Source organism: Protopterus annectens, chromosome 15.part0 (genome assembly GCF_019279795.1).
Source record: "Protopterus annectens isolate FY-2018-M chromosome 15.part0, PAN1.0, whole genome shotgun sequence".
Lineage (NCBI taxonomy): Eukaryota > Metazoa > Chordata > Ceratodontiformes > Protopteridae > Protopterus > Protopterus annectens.
Genome location: NC_056749.1, coordinates 642,798,296 through 642,821,307, shown reverse-complemented (window position 1 = coordinate 642,821,307; position 23,012 = coordinate 642,798,296). Strand labels below are relative to the sequence as shown.

The window sequence follows — 23,012 nt, the reverse complement described above, 5'->3', positions numbered from 1 at the left end:
TCTTATCTGACTGCATGTATGTTTGAGAAGCAAGTGCCTGAACATATGCTGGATTTTGGAAGCAGAAGTGTGGAGAGATCTGACTTTAGCCAAAGTGACCTGAATTTTAGTAATAGTTGCAGGTAAAGGATGAGCTTTGGCCAGGAGGGTTGAGGGTAAGTGGCTGTAATACTCTTCTTCATCACACATATCTTGAGAACAGTTCATCTCTGCACTCGCCAAGGCCAAAAACACTGCCTCAGTAGGACCAAATAATATCCCAGGTTGTTTACTAAACAATCTAAAACAACACCTAGCAGGTCCACTTGATGTTCTCTTTAATCATAGCTTGAGAACTGGCTATGTTCCTGCAGAATAGAGAACAGCAACAGTAATCCCCCTCTGGAAAGGGGGCCATCAACTGACCCTGGGAACTACAGACTCATAAGTCTAACCAGCCTCATTGCATGGCCATAGAAAGAATTATCATGAACTTTATCAGCAAAGATATAGGTAACCTCCAAATGCTGGAGCCACCCAGTTTGGCTTTGTTAAGGGTAGATTATGCTTATTAAACCTTGTGGACTTCTTTGAGAAAGTCACCAAAGCCATGGATGAAGGTAAGACAGTGCACACTGCCTATCTCAATCTTCCCAAGGCTTTCAATACAATTCCCCACTCTAGCATCATTGAGAAAATCTTCCAGATTAACCCTTATGTTACTAGATGGGTAGCCAGTTGTCTCACTGACAGAAAAACACTCTGTCAGAATTGGTGACTCCAACTCCACCAGCAGACCTGCCACCGGTGGAGTACCACAGAATTGGTGACTCCAACTCCACCAGCAGACCTGCCACCGGTGGAGTACCACAGGGGTCTGTGCTGGGCCTCTTACTGTTTGTCATCTTTTTCTCAGAAGTCCAGGCCAAAGTAGCCTTTGGCTCAAGTTCACTGATGATTGCAAACTCAGTGCAATCACTGAGTCCCCCAATGATGGCAACATATTACAAGAAGGGCTAACACAAAAATGATTGATGTCAAAGCCATGGTCTAAAACTAAGTAAAAAAAATGCATTATTATTCCCTTTGGCAAAACAGAGTTCCCTACAAATTACAATATTGACAGCACCCCCTGAATTCTGTTCCAGTGGTGGGAGACTTGGGAACACAGGCTTATAGCAATCTGAGCAATGACCAGCAAGTTTCCACGTGGTAAGGAAAGCCTTCTACGTAGCGCACCTCATAAGTAAGGGCATCACATCCAGGTCAAATGATGTTATAATTCCACTGTACTCAACTTTCATCAGATCAATAATAGAGTATAATGCACCCTTTTGCATGCACCTCTGCCGACATCTGCAGCAGCTGGAGAGCTCTCAGAGGTTCCTCATTAAGAAAATACAGGGACTGCAAACCATCACCTACATGGACAGGCTGAAAGCCCAGTAATTTTTCTCTGTATCTTATAGGCTGCTGAGAGATGACTTGTGCCTTTCCTACAGGGCAAGCGCCAACCCTACCCTGATGGAAATGCTGCACATCTGCAAGTCAAATGGCACAAACGTCACTCACTCTAGGGATCTCAACCTAGCTTGTGATGTTAACAGAACATGCTGTAGAGACAGATATGTCTCCCAGCTATTGCTGATTCTCTGGAATAGACTTCCTATTCATGTAAAACAGAGCTCCTCACTGACCCTATTCAGACGTAACCTAAATAATTGGATGGGAGACCGCAAATAAGCCCCTGGGGTGGCACCCATGCCCCTCATGGACAGGGGTAGCCAGTGTTGACCACAGAGCTGCTCTGTTCATAAATTTGTTCTGCGAACTACCCAAAAAGAACAAATGGGAACACTTGGGATTAACATGGCTAAGCTTGTAAAGGCCCTAGGGTCACTTGCCCATTAACCTACTGTGAACCTAATCCTCACTAGATAAAGGGTGGGGTTAATTTCAAGTAGTAGGAAGAGACCAAGAGGTGAGTGTTGTGGGGTATCAACCATTGGTTTCCTCTGTGTTCTGACAGAGTTCATGGAAGAAGGCATCTATAGCCTGGTACTGCTGGCCTTAACAAAGCAATATATGTGCTAGTCACCAGGGTGGACAACAGGCAAGAAAAGAATCCCAATTGAGGCCAGGATGACAGTCTTTTTAGAGGTGTCTGATAAGGCAAATCCACACTGAAATGTGGGTGTCCTATCCTGTGGGGATGTTCTTACTGTTGCTTAGTAGTGCAGCAGAGAGAAAGGTAAGACAGACAGAGAAATCATTAGTGGTTGTGTGTTGCCAGAGACAAAATAAGTACTTGAGCAGAAATTCCTGACAGTTGAAGAGGTGCAATTTCTTATTAATCGAATTTAAGAACCATAATGTAAGAATGCTGAGCCTTGAACAAAGGAAGTATGTAACAACTGCCAGAGTGTTAGTGGGTATATGCAGTGCTTTAACACAACATAAGAGTGAGAAGTCATGCATGTAAAGGACTTTGTGAGAAATTGCAAAGTCTGACTAGGTGAACGTAGGGGGATTATGTGATGAACAGCCCAGGATTAGGAAATAAATGAATTACTTGAGTATGCTTGTGAAAGTACAAGGGTGGCAGTAGAAAAAACGGGTTACATAGATCGAAAATATCTTTAAACATTGTTATGTTTTGTATAAGAGTTAAGAAAAATAAACACGGGTTAGTATTTCAGAAGTGTTCAGACAGAATGTTGCTTTTATTCAAACAGCAGAATAAAGTGGCATTCAGTGTGATTTTGTGATACATTTGGAGGCCAAAGCCTCCCAAACCACCACGTAGGGGGATGTACCATCTGCATTCCCTGCCAATTATTATAATCGACTCCAAGGTCACTACGTGTGAACAAGCCAAGATGATTATCGAGTAATTTTACTTGATTTTCCTTGAAGTGAGGTAACATTAAATGAACAAAGTACTTTTTGCTCGTCCCTGTCTAACATTGAGCAGGCAGGGTATTTCATTTAAATACTTTAATACATAGAAACACATTAGGATGGATAGCAACATCATAAAATATAAAGAAACTGATTAACAGATAGACCTTACATGCATACATGCTTACATCTCAACAGCTTACTACAAAATGGCAGTCAAACTTACACATGCTCAGTATTTATGCACTCGTGGAAGCCCTTGGATAGCTTCTTAAAGGTACATACACACACATTGATCTGCATAGCTGAACCCCATGTTTAGATAACAAGGACAAATTCATCAACGTATACTGGCATACATATTGATACGTGTTGTCGGAGACTACTGCAGTAAAAAAAAAAAAAAAAAAAAACCTCTTGAAACTCACAATCTGAAGTTGTTAATCTTCTTCCTATTCATCACTGATGGGTTCAGTTCCGAGCCCTCGGAACCGAGTTGGCCTTATACCAAGCTTGCGTGCACCAAAAACTCTCAAGCTAAGCTGCTACCCACAATGCCCTTTGCTCAGTTACCTCCGATCTTTTTTGCCGCGCAGCCATATAGCAGCGTTTCACAGAGCTCTCCCGATAAGTGCTTTTTTCTTAAAGATTTAATAATTTGAAAAAGTTTTCCTGCCTTATAAATTGTTTTTGTTGTTCAATATTGCTTCTGCTTTACCCACAGGTATTTCTCTCCTACCATTGTTGGTAATTTCTTGGCATCTCTAACTTTCTACCTTTATGGTATCTTGTTACCATTGTTGGTATTTACCTTTTTCTCTCCTCCATTTCCTCTCTCTGTCTCTTGTGTGCGAAAGTGTTTTTGGAATGTCTGAAAAGAAGGGAACTACGGGATTTAAACACTGCTCTTCTTGCAGTGGTAAACTGCCGAATAGTGACCTCCATGAGGAATGTGTTTACTGTTTGGGGGTTCCGCATTTGTTGGCGAAACCCCCTTGTGATATCTGTGCTAGTTTCAGTCAACAGACGCTGAATAAACGTTGTAACAAACTTATTTTAAAGGGCCTGCTTGCTTCGCCTTTCTCAGTAGCCATTTCTGCGACGGAGGTCTTGTCCCCTCCAGCTTCGGATAAGAAACGTCCTCAGTCGGACCCCTCTTCTCTGGTCGGTGACAGAGGTAAAGGTCATAAGTACAAGGCCCATAAGTCATCATCTGAACACTGTTCTGCCTCCTTGGTGCTGACTACTACATCGGCTCTGAGCTCGGCTCCAATAAAGTTTACCGAGGTAGCCTCGTCGGCGCCCACACTGGCACTGACAATTACGGCACCGCCTATGTCTTCGATACTGACCAATATGATGTCTTCAATACCAACCATTTCTTTATCGGCACCGACTTCACCCGTTTCGACCCCATTATCGGTTCCGACAATAACATTGGAACAGTTCTTATTGTCCACTCCTATAGTGACATCTGCTCCAAGCCCTTTCACACCTCCGACCATACTGTTAATACCTGTTGCAAAATTGGAAACGTCGGTGCCGTTCTGTGATACACCACGGACCTGATACTCATCCAATGTGGACCCATTTGCCGGACAAGCCTGCAGCCCCTTTTTGGACTGGCCTGATTCCCCTTCAGGTGCATCGGTGAGATCCACCAGGAGCATTTCTGAATTGGATATGGTGTGACTTTTTGATCAGCTGCTGACTGCTAGGGGAATCTGAAATCCACCTAGACCCTATCCCACTCCTGGCTTTGGGTCTATTTCTTCAGCAACCCCTACTTACTCTCCTCCCTTGGATCCCTCAGTTCTGAGGCTCATCTACCAAACTCTTAACAGAGGAATTCCTTCCACGGCACCGACAGCAACTCTGTCTTAGGTTCTGAGATCCCTTTGAGTGCCGGTTCTGTCGGAGCCCACCCTTCCTCAATCTCATGCTTGAGAGGTTGAACCCCTGGTCCTGGTGTCAGTTCCGACGGTTTTGTCGGCCTGACTTTGGAGCAGAGGGTGTCTACCGCTCCGAGCTTGATTGAGTCTCCGTCCCCGGGAGGTGGACTGTCTGGAGTGGGGTGTGACCCCGGATCTGATTCAGTCTTCTTCGGTTCCGGGCCCCCATTCCTCTTCGGGCGGGCCCACCTTCTGGGTGATGGAGAGGGCTGTTGCTGCCAACAATCCTCCACAGTTGGTTATTCCCCCAGATCCCTCTGAGCTGCAGCTGTCAAAGTCCACCCTCCCAGGACTCCAAAGAGTGCAAGGCCCAGGAGACCTCTGTTCAGGGCGTTTCACTTTCCTAGTCTTCTTCAGATGTTCCCACCGAAGAACCCCCTCAGAAACGGGTGTGTAAGAGGAGACACACAGACTTCCTGGAGGAGTTACTCACAGAGGATATGGACTACGATGATGGGGAATGGTCCCCACGGTCGCCCCCTGATGATGTCTCCTTTGGGGACATCATGGAGATCTTGAAACAGAGGGGTGACTGGAAGTCCTCAACCCCTTCCTCAGATGAATCTGTATTCCTGCAGGCCTTTCGCTCTCGGCCCTCTACTTTTTGGGTAACCCCCCCCTCCACTAATGAGCTGGTTAAGCTCATCATGCAATGGGCTTGGAAGAACCCTGACTCAGTTGAAGCCATCCCCAGGAGATCAGACAAAGTTCTCTCCCCTTTAGAGGCTCAACCCCATTAATCCAGAGGCTTGCTAGTGGATGCTATGGTGGTGGGGGCTACCACAAAAATGACCTTGCGGAAGAGACTCCTGCTGTTTACCCACCCAACAGAGAGTCCCAGGCAGTGGACAGGTTAGGGAAGAGAATCTTTGCATCAGCGACCTTCGCGGTTAGGTCTCTGAACTTTATGGCACATTTTATGAGGCTCCAGAGAGATCTTATCTGCTAACTCTCTGGAATTCTCGTGGGTCAAGTATTGGATGGACCACGAGATAAGGTTGCTTCCCAACTTGCCACCCTAGAATCCATATCTAATTCATCTTTGAGGTTGCTGTCACACATGACAGAAGGAGCAGCTAGAGCTGCGGGTGCAGGCGTAGTCATGAGATGTCATGCCTGGATGCGCATCTGTAACCCCGCGGACTCCTTCAAGTCTTCCTTTCTAAATGCCCCTATCGAGCCCTCAGCTCTGTTTGGTGCAAAGGTCAAGGATACACTAGCCAGGTGAAAGCAAGATGAGAAGACCTTGTCTGCCGCTGGCCTACATTTTTCCAAACCTCAGCATTCATTCTTCAGGAACCAGAGGAGCGGAAAAATGTGGCACAAGATGTCTCAAGGTCCTTTCCAAGACGCACGTGGTGAGGACTCCTCTAGAGGCAGAGGGGGTGCCAATAATGGCAGACACTCCTTTCGGGGTAGAGGGCATCCCCAGAACCAGGGCTTCAGGTAGACCATATCAGCACTCCTGAGGCGCTGCCCGATTGCTTTCCTCTGGAAGCAGTCTGGGCACATTTATCTCTGCACCAAGATGCCTAACTGTCCATTACGAATGATCAGTGGGTGCAGAGAATCATTACCAGAGGCTGCCATATTCCACTAATCTCCTATCCAAGACCTCCAAAATCCCTTCCCGATGTTCCATCCAATCAAAGGGAGGAGGCAGCTTCCGAGATATGAAAGCTACTTCAGAAATGAGCCATCCAAAAGGTGCCCTCAGATCAGTGTGTCCCTGGCACCAGGGCTTCAGAGATTCCTTCTCAGGTTGATCATATCAGCGCTTTTGAGGCGCTGCCCGATTGCTTTCATCTGGAAGCAGTCGCGGCACATTTCTCTCTGCACCAAAATGCCTGTCTGTCCATTACGAATGATCAGTGGTTGCAGAGAATCATTACCAGAGGCTACCATATTCCACTAATCTCCTATCCAAGACCTCCGAAATCCCTTCTCGATGCTCCACCCAATCAAAGGGAGGAGGCAGCTTCCGAGATACGAAAGCTACCAAAAGGTCCCCTCAGATCAGTGTGGATCAGGGCTCTACTCAAGATTATTTTTGGTGCCAAAGAAAACAGGGGACTGGAGGCCCATTCTGGATCTTAGTCATCTAAACAAATCAGTAGTTTAGACCAAGTTCTGCATGGTCATGAGTCAATCCATCCTCTGCTATCTGCAGGAGGGTGTGTGGATGTGCTCATTAGACCTCCAGGATGTGTATTACCATATCAAGATGGACAAGTGCTCCAGGAGCCTCCTTAGCTTCCGGCTGGGAGCCAGTCACTACCAGTTCAGAGCCCTGCCTTTCGGCCTCTCGATGGCCCCACAGAGTGTTCACGAAATGTTTGGCAGTGGTAACAGCTCATCTGAGACTTCAGGGATTCCAAGTGTTTCCATATCTAGATGATTGGCTCCTCTCCGCCCCCACCATGCATCTCCTGGTTAGGGCCCTCCACTACACCTTGCCCCTAGTGGAGTTATTAGGCATCACCATACACTGGAAGAAATCAAACCTCCATCCATCCCAACAACTGAAATTCATAGATGCAATATTCAACACGCAGTCAAGCCTAATTTCTCTTTCTGCCCACAGGCTTCAGAGACCTAGGGCACAAGTTCAGGTGATACTCTGCCAAAGCAAGGTGTCTGCAAGGGAGATTCTTCAAGCCTTAGGATTTATGGCCACAGCCATCCCCATAGTCCCCTTAGCCAGACTGCACATGAGATTACTACAATGACTCCTTCAGGCCCAGTGGATACCCAGTCTTCACCCCATGAACTCAAAGGTTCTCATCACCAACATTTTCAAACAAGATCTTCTCTGTTGGATGCATACAGATGAAAATCTTTGGTGGCGTCCCTTCCAGGTTCCACAGCCAGCGCCATGGTGACCACGGATGCTTCCCTGATGGGGTGGGGGGCCACTTCCAGGGAAAATCAGTCTAAAGCTTGTGGTCCAATGTAGAGGTCAATTTGCATATCAATGTCCTGGAGTTAAGAGCGGTGCTGTTGGTGTTGCAAGCTTTTCATCCACTTCTTCCATCCAGAACGATTGCTGTCCAGTCGGACAACATGTCCGTGGTCTGGTACATAAACAAACAGGGAGGGACCAAGTCTTACACCCATTGTCGCGAAGCCCTGAGAATTTGGCAGTGGGTGATCCAACCGCTTCCTGATAGCAACGCATATACCGGGGAGCTCCAACATGATTGCAGACAGACTGAGCAGATGCATACTTCATCTGCACGAGTGGTCTCTCAACCCGAGGATGGTGACGGAAATTTTCAGTCGCTGAGGCCAGCCATGCTGCGACCTTTTCGTCTCCCCTTCAAATGCGAAGTGCAGCAGCTATTTTGCCTTCTTTCCCCCTCTCGGGGAGTCACCAAGAGATGCTCTAGTCCACGATTGGCCCATGGGTCTTCTTTATGCTTACTCTCCGATTCTTCTGATTCCCCTCTTTCTGCAGAAGGTGATTCAGTTGAGAAGCAAAGTGATCCTCATTGCTCCATTTTGACCTCATCAAGTGTGGTTTCCCTTCCTCCGACCTCATCTGTTATGACCTCCTTGGATCCTAGACACTCATCAGGAACTAATTTCTCACCCACAAGAGCTGACTCCTCTGAATCTGTCCACCCTCAAGCTGACAGCTTGGTTTATCCACTTCCGTTAGTTGCCAGGCCAAAAACCCTTTCTTCACCTGTTCGGAATTTTATTTTGGCTTCTCATAAACCATCCACCAGAAAACTTTACAAGGATAAATGGAAAAGATTCTTTATTTGGTCACGTAATCAGGAGCTAGACCCGTTCGCAGCCCCCGTGGCCACTATTCTTCATTACTTGGCTGAGCTGTTCGACAAAGGTGCCTCGGCTTCTAGCATCCGATTCCATCTAGCAGCTACTTCCAACTTCCATAAATGGCCTGAAGGAGTACCACTCATCTCCTCTTGTCTTTGCAAGACCTTCCTCAAAAGTATTTTTCACAGCAGGCCTCCCATTAGACAGCCAGTGGAGGAGTGGAATTTGTCCTGGGTTCTGCAGGCTCTTTCTCTGCCCCCATTTGAGCCAGCTGCCACCTGTGACCTAAAAATTCTTATCTTGGAAATCCTTATTCCTGGTGGCTATAACTTCAGCAAGAAGAATTTCAGAATTACAAGTGTTATGTATCAAGAGCCCTTATCTGATCTTTCATAAGGACAGAGTATCACTTGGAAGTAACCCATCCTTCCTCCCCAAAGTGGTTTCTGACTTTTCCATTAACCAGTCCATTGAGCTACCTCCCTGTGTTTTTCCCAAATTACTCGAACAAGGGAGAATACTGCCTGCATTCCCTGGATGTTCATAGACAATTACACTTTTGTCTAGACAGAACTAAATTATTCTGCAAGTCAGACCAGCTTTACATTTCCTTTGCAGGCCCTAGAATGGGAGGTGCAGTATCTAAAGTTGCTTTGTCTAAATGGCTCAGGGATTGCATTTTCTTCATATATTCATTTACGGAGGGATCTAAGCTGGGCTAAATCAAAGCTCACTCAACTAGGGCTATTGCAGCATCTTTTGCCTTCCGCTCTAGGGCCTCCATAGATGACATTTGTGCAGCTGCCATTTGGGCTAAGCCCCACACTTTTATCAAGCATTACAAATTGGATCTGATCTCCAGGGGAAGAGTGGCCTTTGGCTCAATAGTTCTCAGGAATGTTCTTCCATAAGGGCCACCCAGGTTCTCCAAGTAGCTTGGGACTCGGTCCCATCAGTGATGAATAGGAAGAAGATTAACAACTTCAGATAAAGAAGTTATGTCTTACTATAACGTTCCATCTGAGTTGCTGATGATCTTCCAGTCATCACACCCCCCCACCGACCCCCTCCTAAGGTTCCTGACGGATCTTCTGGGTCTTCGTGGTATATTAGGGTTTCTGTGCAGAGATGGCCTCTGGCTTATTCTTTCTCTATATGTTGCATGCAAACTCGATCTGAGGTAACTGAGCAAAGGGCATTGTGGGTAGCAGCTTAGCTTGAGAGTTTTTGGTGCACGCAAGCTTGGTATAAGGCCGACTCGGTTCCGTTGGCTCGGAACCAAACCCATCAGTGATGACTGGAAGAAGATCAACAACTCAGATGGAATGTTATGGTAAGACATGACTTCTTTTTTTTAAAGATAAATAGTAGCTTTCACAGAATTATCAAGGCGCTTGCTACTTCCTTACAAGAGTACCTGTCAGCGAACTAGTTCAGGATATTGCTAAGCTCAACTGTTATCTTCTTTAACAGGGGGAATGTAGTCCATTGGACATGAGTTTTTTATTGGTCAGGCCAGTCCAAGAAGTAGAGTGTTTTAATCACCATGAATTATGCTTAAAACTCTTTAAAATACTGCAAGCCATTAGTTGTTTATTCTTTTATGTTCTTTCCTTAAGAGTTTAGAATTAATATTGAACTTAAAGCATTCTGTTTTTAACAGTTTTGGCTTTTTTATCCAGTGAGACCAGTCATAAAGCCATGGCAGCTAAACCATATAAGCAGTTGTTTGTTGAACCAGCAATGGGCTCCAGTCCAGATCATGTGTATTATTTTTCTGTAAGGAAAAAAGCTGCATTTTTATGGTGGTGTCTCTAGTCAAACTCTCTGCTTAGATAAGAAAAATGTCAACATTATAGCCTCATCAATACAAGTTCAATACAAGGAGGGGAAAGCAGTGCTTATTACAGCTTGAGATCTATCCTTTTGTATCTGTAATTAATGGAGAGACATAAGAAAGCGGCAATAAACGTTGCTGTGACAGCTGTGCTTGGAATCCCATAAAGCCTGAGATTGGAACAGGTAGACACTGACACAGAAAAGAATACACATTATTACAGGTGAATTTTGCATTAATGATATTTGGGAAAGAAAAAGAAAGTATGACACAGGTGATGAAATTACAAAGAGCTTTGAAAGCTGGAAGGATAGGCTAACAGTTACAGCTAATGGTAACTAGTTATGGCAGAGGATAAACCTAGAAAACCCAGGTGTTGAAATTATAAAGAGGGGTGAAAGGTATAAAGACAAACTTAACAGTTTTGGTTAATGACAAAATACTTGTTGAAAAGGATGTGATTCATAACTCTAAAAGAACTAGAGAAAAAGTATACTGAAAACAATCTTTGAAGCTGACTTTGGTGTAGTACAAACTAAAGCAGTCATAAGGTGCAGATCTGTTTTCCAAGCATGGATGACATGATAGTGTTCTAGAATACTGTTTACTGTGTTAGACTAACACACTACAAAACAAGGGTACATGTTCAGATATCTGAATGACCAAATACTGTCTCAACTGATGTTAGTATAGATTTTTAAGGGTGCATTTGCAACAGACTAATTACTTGTAATTACGGGTGAATACTAAAGGTTCCCTGTTACAGGCCATGCTACAGCTACACTAACTCTTGAAGGAATCCACATTTTGGACAAGGTTTTTGTAATATCTGGAATACTCGAAACTACAAAAGCTGATATTAGTCCATTCACAGTTCTGGGAAACTCTGGGAATAGCACATAGTGTGACTCCATTGTGGTCACATGGAAATAAGACAGTGGAGAGTTTATGGTTAGCAAAAGAAAAAAGTACTGATAGTTGGGAATCTAAAAATATTTCAAGGTGGCTTCAGTTAAACAGTTCACTTATTGAATACACAAGTTCCAAGTTTCCTGGTAGAGGGATAACATCAGACAACCTGAATTTTAAAACAAAATTTCTTCTATGAATGAACCAGCGAGCATACTTAATATCTTTGTAAGGAATGTGACTTGGAATAAAAACCCAGAATGAAAATGGAAGCTGATCTGAAGAAACAAAGCAGGGAATGCTCATTACACAAAGAATTAAAGTACTGTTAAGTCACAGGAAGGCAAAATAAATCTTCACTTTTGTATAGCCTTTAGCCATATTATGCAGAAGACAGCAAAGCTCCAGTTGTAACTGTGAACAATGGCCTGCACTCCTTAAAATATATTAGTTCTTAAAGCCTGTTCTGAGGATTTTGCAGACATTGACTGTTCTCTCAGTACAGTAGGTGGCACTTCATCAGTATCATCTAGTTTGACATACCACTACCCAGATCATCACAAATGGCTATCGTAAAACTTGCTTTCTTAAAAGAATTGTGTAAGATGTAGGTTAATAAGAAAATGTACTTGCACAAAGCTGTAAATGTGCATATATAAATGCAGATACATTTATAATTTTGCTTACAAATGTTTGAAAATCCCTTATTCAGTTTAAAATAATTCAAAAATGCTTAAAATAATAATGCCTTTTGCTATTTTTCAGTGTTCATTGAGGGGTATCCACAAGATTATCAGAATATTGCTTTTCTGAAAATTCTGTAATCAATACTCAGTGTGAAGCTGTTTAATGATCAGTCTATTGGTAGAAGTATAGCTTGCATGATATGATATTATACATTAAGGTAAACATACATTTTCTTTGAAAAGGGGGAAGGGGGTATGTAAAAGCCAACTGGCACTCAAATAGCTCTAAACAGTGGTGGCTAATTTGTTGTTTCCCTGTAGAAACAAGATTCTGAACGCTTATAATGAAGTGTTGTGACTAGAGCTTTTTGTCTGTTTTCCTATATAGCCATGATTGGCATGTGCTTTCCTTGAATGGTCAGTTCCATTGAGTATGAGAAGCTGATTGGTCAAGGAATTATAGTGCTGTAGTAAGTGCCCATGAATTATGCATAATCCTTCTTGAAATACAGTGAGCTGTTGTTTTTTTTTTTTTTTTCTATTCTTTGTGTTTCAAATTTCAGATGGGTTTTGCATTGAAAATGTTCGGGATTTTGGAACTTGTAGGGATAGTGACCTAACTTTTGTCCACCATGTGTCTTCTTTAGTGGACACTGATTGCCATTCTTGAGGTAATCCCGCACCCAACTGTAATATGCAACACACACTGCATGTTGAAAGAGAAAATGTGAAAATCAATCTTGGTACTTCAACCTCTTCCCTTACTGATCTTAATACAGTGATATGTGTTAGCACTTACTACTCCACATCTTCATTCTGCAACCTATTTCTGAAGACTATACTGTTGTTACCATGTTCATAGTGTCACTTTGTTTCTTTAAAACAATTTAAAAATAAATGAAAAAAGGTTTGATTAAACATTGCAAAGATATAAACAACTTGTCTTAAAAGTATTATATAATAGCATTAATCAATCCTGGGTATGACCTTTATGTAATTGTTTCACTATATCTTCATTTACCCATGATGGCAAAATGACCTATTCATGGGGAGATCATACAGAATCCATAGCTGTTGTAGTTTATAATCACCAGTTAGGAAATGGCATTAGATTTTAAATTCTTGGCAAGCTGAATATTGTTTCAGTATATGAAAAATATTGTGATGTAATGGTTTGTTCCGAGGTGTTTTTTATTTTTTTTTCCTGAGACTACATGTAGTGGTCACACATGTAAGCACAATGGGCAAATAATGCTTCCCCATCGAAGTGCCCACATTATGTCCTGTAGAAGCACTGCTGTTTAGTTACATTTTTGTGGCTTCTGGACTGCCAGCATACATCTCCAAAGAAAGAACGGTCAAATGAGGTTCTACCACTGACTGTCACTTTTGAAAATATGTAATATGAAATGGATTGTCACCACAGCCTTGAGCAGTTAACTGTTTTTTTATGTTTAAGATAATAATGGAAAGAACAGAACAACACATCAGTAACTGCAATTGTTAGTTTAGGCTAAGCTTAAGCATGAAATGAACTAGGACTGAATTTCTGCATCTTGCTGTTGTACATGGTGTTAATACCAGTTTACTCTCTCCAGGGTTATTTATCTGAAAACTCACAAAGATTTTAGTAGTAATATCTCTGTGTATTTGTTTACCACATATAATTCTGTTACATAGTTAATGTCCACAGTTTCTCACAATTTCAAGATTTTTGCTTTATATTTCTGGTGTGTTCCTCATAAAATATGTAGTTTTCTGGCAAATCATTGAGAATCGAAGTCATTAAATGACATACATCCAAGTTTCAGATTTTATATCCTTCAGAAAATGCATACTAACACAAATCATGCTGTTCTATCCATTCTTTTAAGTTTATAAGAACTCTGTTTAAAATCTGTCCCTATTTTTGGGCCTTTGACATCCATTATTTAGGCTTTATCCATATTTCTTGTGCAAAGAGGTTGAGACGTATGTTTTTGCTTAACAAATCATTATTTACAGTGCAGTGTGATTACCAGTTAATCGGTTGTATGCGTAAGTAATATTTTGCATAACGACATTAAACGTCTAGACGATTGTCTGGTCATATGACATTGCCTTGTATGCTTGAGAATCTAGTAGCAGTATAAGAAATTCCCTTTCATGCATTTTAATAAATCCCTTAGGAATCATAATCATTCAGTTTTTGCTCATCATCAGTGGCAGAGTAGGACTACAGAGTATGCAGATCTTAAGCAGTTATTGTCTCAGTAGTAATATGAATTTACATTTGCAATATAGGCCTCATATTCTGTATCTTGGTATTGCCTCAGGCAGAACAAATAAGAAAGAGGTGGAGTCATTTGATACTTGAGTTTAGCACTATAAAATGAATGGCAACAAACGTGCTGTGATGTCATCCCAGTTTATGTCTGAGACTGGGAATAGTGATCTACCCAAATAAAATATGTAAGAAAAAAATTTATTTTCCAAAATTCAGGGAAAGGATTATATCTGAACAAGATTTCCTTACATATGCCATAGTCTGTACTTACTATAATCTAAAACTAAGTAATTTCAACAGTGCATACTTTTAGAAAATGTGTGGCTTATCTGCACTATTTTGGAAACTTTGTGTACAGGTTGGCATGCATCTTTAGGTGGTTAATATAATTTCCGGTTGTACCTAATTATGCTTTGATAAATGTTTTAGGTATTATATATAATAATGATGTACTACAGTATTTCTGGGAAACCAAAGTGAACATTTTAAGCTACAGAATGCAACAAAGTATATTACTGACCTGAAGTAGCCTTTTTGGTTTGTATTCAGCTATTATCACTGAATATTAGCTTTGTGCATGCACAGTACTGCACAATGAATTGTGTAAACACTTAAAATAAATACAGTATTTTTGCTTCATTTTGCAAAATTTGTAAGTCGCTTGTCTGGGGACCCTGCAAGATGTCAGTGGTATCATACAATATCAATAGATAAGTGCACAATGGGAGGAGACTGGACCAGATTCCAAAAGAGTTGCTTTCTGTTAATGTCTGCCCCGATTCCAAAAGACCTGCTCTCAGTGGAAGTAACTTACTTTGGTGTAAGGCCTTTTTATAAGCAGGCTTACACTAGGGACCAAATTCCAAAAGACCTGCTATCAGCGAAAGTGGTCACTTACACTGACATCAAATCTTTTGGAAATGGCCCAACATGTAATGCATTTTGAATTGTGTTTGTGTTCCTTGAAAACCAAATAAGTGTAGAGTTAGTTACTAATCCTGAAGATAAATCATTTTTGCCGTATACTTTACAGACAGTTATGGTAACTTGGGAAAGTTTCTGGAATGCATGTAAAAATATTTGTACCTTTTTTTTCTGAAAGCATTATTGAGGAATTTTCTTAGGTAAGACCACAAACTAAGTTAATGTTGTGGTTTACTTGCCACATTTATCATTGCAGTGGGATCCAGCTCTACTTTGCTTCTCATTAAGCAGTATGAAGTAATAAATATATTTAACCAAGATATTAGCATAGTGAATGAAATATTGGTTTCTTAGAACTCATTCATTCAGCATAATATGCTGATTTTAGTATGATTCTTCACATGGTACTTTGTAATGAACAGCATATAGTCTGACAATAAAACAAGCTTTTAGGTTAGTATATAAAACATGAAATAGTATCTCATCACTTTTACCAATATATAATATCAAGAGGAGTATTGAATGCTATGGCTATAAGGCAAAAATTACTGGAATTTTCAAGCCATGTTTTAGTCCATTAGTTGTTGTGATGATTTGTTAGTTACGGTGGTGTGTGTGTGTGTGTGTGTGTGTGTGTGTGAGAGAGAGAGAGAGAGAGCAGCCGCACGCATGTTTTTGTGTGTCCATGCACCTGTGTGTAGTTGCTGCAGGTGACAGTAGTTTTGGAATTGATAATATTGAGAAATGAATCCTGCTAAAACTGTACTGAAATTTATTCATCCATGAAAAGCCTTCACAACACTCACATCTTTGTGCTGGGACAGTATAATTCCATTAACTCGTCACTTATTCCTACACTCATGCACTTATAACTTCATCATTACTGCAGAGCTCTGAATACCTTTTCAAGGTGCCCTACTCTGACACTTTAGGAAAATAAAATTACCTGTCATCAGCATTACATTGATGAGCAGTACTCATTTCATCATCTTTAAAACTTAATCTGAAGCCTAGCATTTCTTTAGCGTCTGCTGTAGCACATGCATTGTTGATATGGCATAGAATAAAAGCTGAATATAACCTTTTTTAAACTTTGGCAACACTGCATTAAAATTAGTGAGCACTGACCGTTTTATGTCTTTTGATACTTCTCACAGATTACACCGCTTTCTTAGAGTGACAAATAACTCTTTCGTAACGGTGATATTGTTCCCTTCTCCAATTTTGAACCTGCTTTTGTACATAGATTAAACCTTTAAGGAGTAGCAAGTGGAAAATGCTGTTTTGCAGGATTGTCATTAGCAATTGGAACAAATATCTAAAGTTGATAGGTTCATACAATTTTGAACACGATGCATTTTAACTGTTTTGATGTTCTCTTGAATACTAATACACGCCACAGTTTTCCTTATTTGCCTAAAAGTTTTTTTTTTAGAATCAGGAATTAGGAACACTTAACAATGTTACATTTACTGTAGCTTTTGGACAACAAAGAATCCCAGATTCAGTGGTGCCCCTTTCCTCTCTGGGGGTACGCAATGACTTAAGTAACATTTCTTTATCGACATGTTTAAGTCAAATAATTTACTGGACAGTACTGTCCAGAAATAGCTCCATTTGTTTATTTTACTAGTACAATATTAGAGAATTTAGGAAACAAAAATGAAAAGACCACAAACTGGACACAAAAACAAGCAGGAACAAAACAATTTAACGTCTTTAAGCGCACTAAACTTTATTATACCATGACACCCCCCAAAACGTGCACGCTGATTGGCCAGCGTGCACATTGTAAATCGAGTTATACTAATGGAAAAAGGTCCGGTCGCCCGGACTTTTTTCCATTAGTATCTCTGTTCGCTATGTTAAATGGGTTTAACATAGCGAGACAGCTTTAAAATAAGCAACGGAGATCTCCGTTACTTATTTTAAAGCTGTCTCGCTATGCTAAACCCATTTAACATAGTGAGACAGGTTTTAAAAAAAAAGCAACGGAGAAAGCAAGATCTCCGTTGCTTTTTTTACTGTTTCGCTATGTTAAATGGGTTTAACATAGCGAGACAGTTTTAAAATAAGCAACGGATATCTCCGTTGCTTATTCTAAAACTGTCTCACTATGTTAAACCCATTTAACATAGCGAAAACAGTAAAAAAAAAAAAGCAACGGAGATCATGCTTTCTCCGTTGCTTTTGCTCAACTCTGATGTACCGCGCAGGCGCAGTACATCAGAACTGCCGCGGATGCCAGACATCTGCGGAAGGGCAGTAAACAGGCATTATACTATGCCATTATTTAAGAAAAGTAATAGCTTCTTTTCTTAAATAATGTCATGGTATAATAGCAATAACCCACTTCTGGGTGTGGGTAATGCTGTATTTACCCATGGTTGGCTTTGTTTGGTCCTCGGCCGCCTCGGGACCAAACCACGCCAACCGTGGGTAAATCCAGCATTACCCACACCCAGGCTTGGGTTATTGCTATATTAGTCTGCTTTTCATCCAAAAGGAGTTTATCAGAACGATTAATGGCAGTGAAACATGCTTAAATACAAATCCAATCCAATTAAGTCCCTAAATTGCTTAATTAACAAGTAAAGAACCAATAAAAATTTGACACAATAAAAATGTTATTATTGAATGTAAAACATTAATAACACATTACTATCGCAATTACCGTTACCCTTAAATATTTATTGTAAAACTTCGATCTTTTAAAAAAAACATTTAATATTTATAGTTTCATTCAAACCAGGATATTCATCAGTGCTCAAGCTAATTTGCCACAAAGTGTCTCTTTTTCTCTAAATAATTCCTGTAATCTCGACCCCTCATATCAATGGGGACTTGTTGAAGAACATAAAATAAATTTTTTTTTATAACGTTCACAGGAGGAACTATATCTAAAAAGGGCATTATCAGTGTCTCTTTGTCTAATAGCACGAACATGCTCTTTTATTCTCTGCTGAAGGGCACCGGGTAGTCATACCAACATAAAATGCTGGACATTCCGAACACACACTAATCTACAAAACCCCTACAGACAAAAAAGAAAGAAATGTGGTTGCCAGACTTTAATGATTGATTTTTTTTAGTTTGGATGCTGTGAAAGAAGTAGCTCATGAAGCATTAATTCACTTCTAAATAATCTCTGTTTATTGAGATAATGCTTTCATTCACACATTCCTTTATGATACCCACATTTTCTAATTCACAGCTGAAGGTGAGAACAGTCCTGTCTTGGCAAGCAACTAGTGTAAGACAGAGAACAAGTACTGGGTGGAATGCCAGGCCACTACAAGATGCTCACAGTAACTCACATGCATACCTGTGTCATTCTTTATTTAGATGACTGTTTTCATTCAGGGTCCCGAATTTCATGTCGCTGATCTTCATCACCTTCCACCACAAATCTGTGATGTATAACATGCCTTGCATCTGTCATGCATGTCACGTGCATACATTGTTCACAAAACATTATTTTATGAATTGTTTGGTGGTTCAGAAATTTAAATGCTGTTGTATTGTGAAGGAATGCTACTTAGATGTCTGCTTTTGAAAGCTCTTTTAATGGTTGTATGTAGCTCTGCTTAGCCAAAGGTGATATGATTTTAACATGTTTGAATATGTGAGACTAGCACACACTATCCAGCGGTAGGGTTCACATTTAAACCAGAAGTATTAATTTCATTCTGTTGCAAGACTGGTCACACTAGCCCTGAGGCCCATTTTTTTAAGGAGCCCATAGGTGGCATTTATATTGTCTAGGAGAAACTGGACTATGATTTCAGAGAGATTTTTCATAAATTTCATTGTAGCAGGGAGCTTTGAGGTACTGAGCTTAAAGGACATGATGAAGATGTTGATGTCTATGGTGTATGGGAGAGAGGAGCGGAGGAAGGTAGAAGACAAGGCAGTGGCATTTCATGTGTCCAGTTAGTTGGGAAAGTTTTAGCTTATTATTATTAGCAGCACCAGTAGCAGCAATCCATTTTCCCATTTTCTACAGTGTCAAGAGGTGGAAACATTTAATGTAACATCTTTCGATTCAGTGCCAGTCCTCTACCTTCTTTAGCTGTCATGCAATCCATCCATCTATAAGCTGAACACCTTTGTTTCCACTTCTCTACTTCCTATATCTTTTAAGTCATTTTCAATGGATTGTCTTCTGCATTCCTGCACAAATTCCAAAACGACCATAATCTGTTCTTGTTGACCTTTTCTGTAATTGAAGTTTCTTTGGTTTCCAGTCTGATGTCATCATTTCTTCTTCTGTCCTACAGTGTGCATCCTACCACTCAACACTGGCACTTCATGTCTATCATCTCTAACTTCCTCAGCTGCTCTGCCTTTACTACCCATGTTTTAGTGTCACACAAAAGTACTGGTCGCACCACTGTTTTGCACACCTTATGTTTCAACTTCTTTGGCATTCTTCTGTCACACACTACCCCTGACACTTGGTGTCAGACTTCCCTTCTTACCAACTAACTCCTTCAGATACTTGAAGCTCTTAACCTGTTCAACTATTTTCCCTTCTTCCTCAGTTTTCATCCTCTTCTGATTGCCTCACTTGCTGCTGTGACAAATGCCTTGCCTGTTCTCAGTTACTTCTCACATGCCTCCAGTTCTGTATTCTAGTTCACTGTCCTTTTCTGAAATTCTTGCTCAGAGTCCACCTGTAATGCTACATCATCTGCATACAGCAGCTTTATGATCTGTTCCCCTCTGACCTGTTTGCCAATAGAGTCCATCACCATTATGAGCAAAAGTGGGTTCAGAACATTAATGCATACCCACTCCCACTGGGAACCCCTCTGTGAGTTCAAACAGTGTTTCTACTTGTGTGATTTGGTCCTTGTACATAGCCTGCACTACTTCTTCTTCTTTCGGCTTTTCCCGGTAAGGGGTTGCCACAGCAGATCACCTGTCCGCTCATGATTGGCAGTGGAGTTTTACAGTGTCGAGTTGCCAGCCCGGCACCCAACCTTCCACAGAAGGCACACGCATGTTCACACTCACACCTAGGGCCAATTTAGATTGTCCAATCCACCTACAGCATGTCTTTGGGATGTGGGAGGAAACCGGAGCGTACATAGCCTGCACTAATTATGCTAATATTTCTGGACTGCAAACCATTGCAGGACTGCTCAAATCAGCTGCTGTCATATGCTTTCTCCAAGTCTAGGAATGCGCAGTTGAACTTTTTCTTTTTCTACACCTTCTTCTCCACTTTTTGTCTCATTGCAAACCTGAGGTCATTTATCCTGCAAATTGATCTTGATCTGAATCTGAACTGTTTCTCCCATTTTACTTTCAACTACTCTGCATATCCCTCCATCAATCAGTCTCTTCAGTACTTTCATGCAGTGTGACAAGAGTTTTATACCTCCGTACTGCCCGCAGTTGTGAATGTCTCCTTTCTCCTTTAATACTAGCACTAGTGTGCTTATTCACCAGTCATCTGGGATATGCCTTTCTTTCTACACAATGCTATGAGTACCCTGAGTAGCCACTTCTCCCCTATCTCACCCAGCATCTTTATCATATCTGCTGTAACCTCATCCAAGCCTGCTGCTTTCCTTGACTTCATTTCCTTAGTGCTGTTCTTACTTCTAGGGTGGGCTCTTCTTCTTTCGCCGTAGGCTGTGTCTGGGGCAGTGCAGCTTCTGTGGGGTTGTCTTCATCCAGAAGGTACGGCAAGTACTTCTTCCATTTACCTCTGATGACCTGTCTACTGGTGCTCAGGTTATTGTTGGCATCCCTCAACTGTTGATTATTAATCAACAATCAATGAGTTGGTGGGGGTATATTGACGATTTACCCATGGTTGGTGTGGTTTGATTACAAGGGTGAAGCTAGATAAGTGTGCACATTTTTGAATAGTAACGAGCTATCATTGTATAATCTTTATCTTTCTGTCTTTGTTTTGTAGCTTGATAGCTTAATTTGTGCCATCTACTGAATCACTTTCCAGAAGCTGGTAGAGTGCCTCTAATGCCTTGTTCTCAACTATTGCGACTGCAGTCTTAGCCTGTTTGCTAACCAACCAGTATTCCTTTTTAGCCTGGTCTGATTTTATTTACCATTTTTGCCTGTGTTCCTTTCTTTTAAGTTCCTGGATTTCTGCATTCCACCACCAGCTTTCCATATTTAATTTATTTCTGCACTTGGCACAACTGCATATCTGTTCTATAGTCTTCACACATGCTATTTTGAGATGCTGCCATTCTTCTTTGAATTTATCCATTTTTTTCTTCTTCCTGAGGTGCAAGATCCCTGAGTTTTTCCATGAACTCTTGCGTTTTTTGCTTCTGTGGACTTCCATGTCTCCAGCCTAGTCTTCATTGACCTTAAAATCTTCTCTAACCACTGCTTGCAGCAGATTGTGGCCTCCATCGGTTTATGCTGTGGTTCAAATGTTTCACTTTGGAGAACTTTGCAATCTCTGATTATATGTCAATGCCCTTTCCTTGCTATGAAGAAGTCTGATTGAGTTGCATGTTGTCCAGTCTCATATATGACCCTCTGACTTTTGCTCTTGCTGATCCATGTGCTGGCATTCATCAAGCCATTAGTCAGACATAAGACTAGAATAGCCTGTCCTTCTTTGTTCATGCTACCTCACCCATGTAGATCCAGGCAGATATTATAGCCTGACAAACACCCTAATACTGGGTGATTTCAACTACCCTGGCATTAAGTGGAAAAACTACTTGGGTACCAACACCTCTGCCCAACGGTTCTTGGAATTCATAAATTCCAACACCCTGGATCAACTAATCCATAGTCCCACCAGGGGCTCAAATATCCCTGCCCTGGTCATTACCAACATGGGAGATGGATGCTCCACACCAGTGGTCACCCCAGCTAATCACCCTTGATGTCCACATACCACCCCCACCCCCCAGTAAGGAAACATCCATAAAAAACTTCTCCAAAGCCAACTTCGTGCTACTCAAGTTGGAAGTGACACACATCATGACACCCATGAAGATGGGAACTGAAAGTTCAACTGCTAAATCCTACATTAAGGCACTGTGCGAGCATATCCACTCATGCATAAATCGTGCCATTCCAAATAGAATCAAGATGCTCTCCTACAAAACATGGAAGCCAATCTGGTGGTCCCCTGCCATAAACAAACTGTACAACAGAAGGAAAAAACTGTTGCAGAAAAGAGGAAATTCTCAGGATACAAAAAACTCCCTCACCAGCCTCAGTAAGAAGCTGAAATCCCTCATAAAATCCTCCAAAGCTAGTTACGAAAATAAAATTGCCAAAGATTCTAAGGACAACCACAAGGCATTCTATAGTTATGTGAAGAATCTAAATGGCAATGCTCAGCTCTACAACATAATGGCATTAAATACACTGATCCCAAGGATATTGCCAATATCCTGGTAGATCGATTTAGTGCCAGGTTCACCCCCCTCTCACCCCCTAAAGGGCCCATCTCTATACCAAAGGATTGCCAAATTTTGGTAATCACTGCCACACAGGTAAAAAACTCACTCTCCAAAGCTAAGAATACAGCATCCATAGGACCAGACGACATCCCGGGCTGTGTACTACATGAACTACAAAATGAACTGGCACATCACCTAAGTGTCATGTTTAGTCATAGCTTCAACTCAGGCTTCATGCCCAATGAGTGGCGCACTGCTACAGTTATTCCACTTCACAAGGGGGGGGGGGGGGGTCCACCTTGGATCCCGGGAACTATCATCCCATCAGTCTGATGAGCCTGATCTACAAAGCCACGGAACGGATTG

General features: G+C 41.5%; 1 protein-coding gene across 7 annotated transcripts in view; it reads left to right on the top strand.

Moving 5' to 3' along the window:
• LOC122789971 (muscleblind-like protein 2) overlaps window positions 1-23,012 on the top strand; it is a 938,268-nt gene that overhangs the window by 195,304 nt on the left and 719,952 nt on the right. The window lies entirely within an intron of this gene.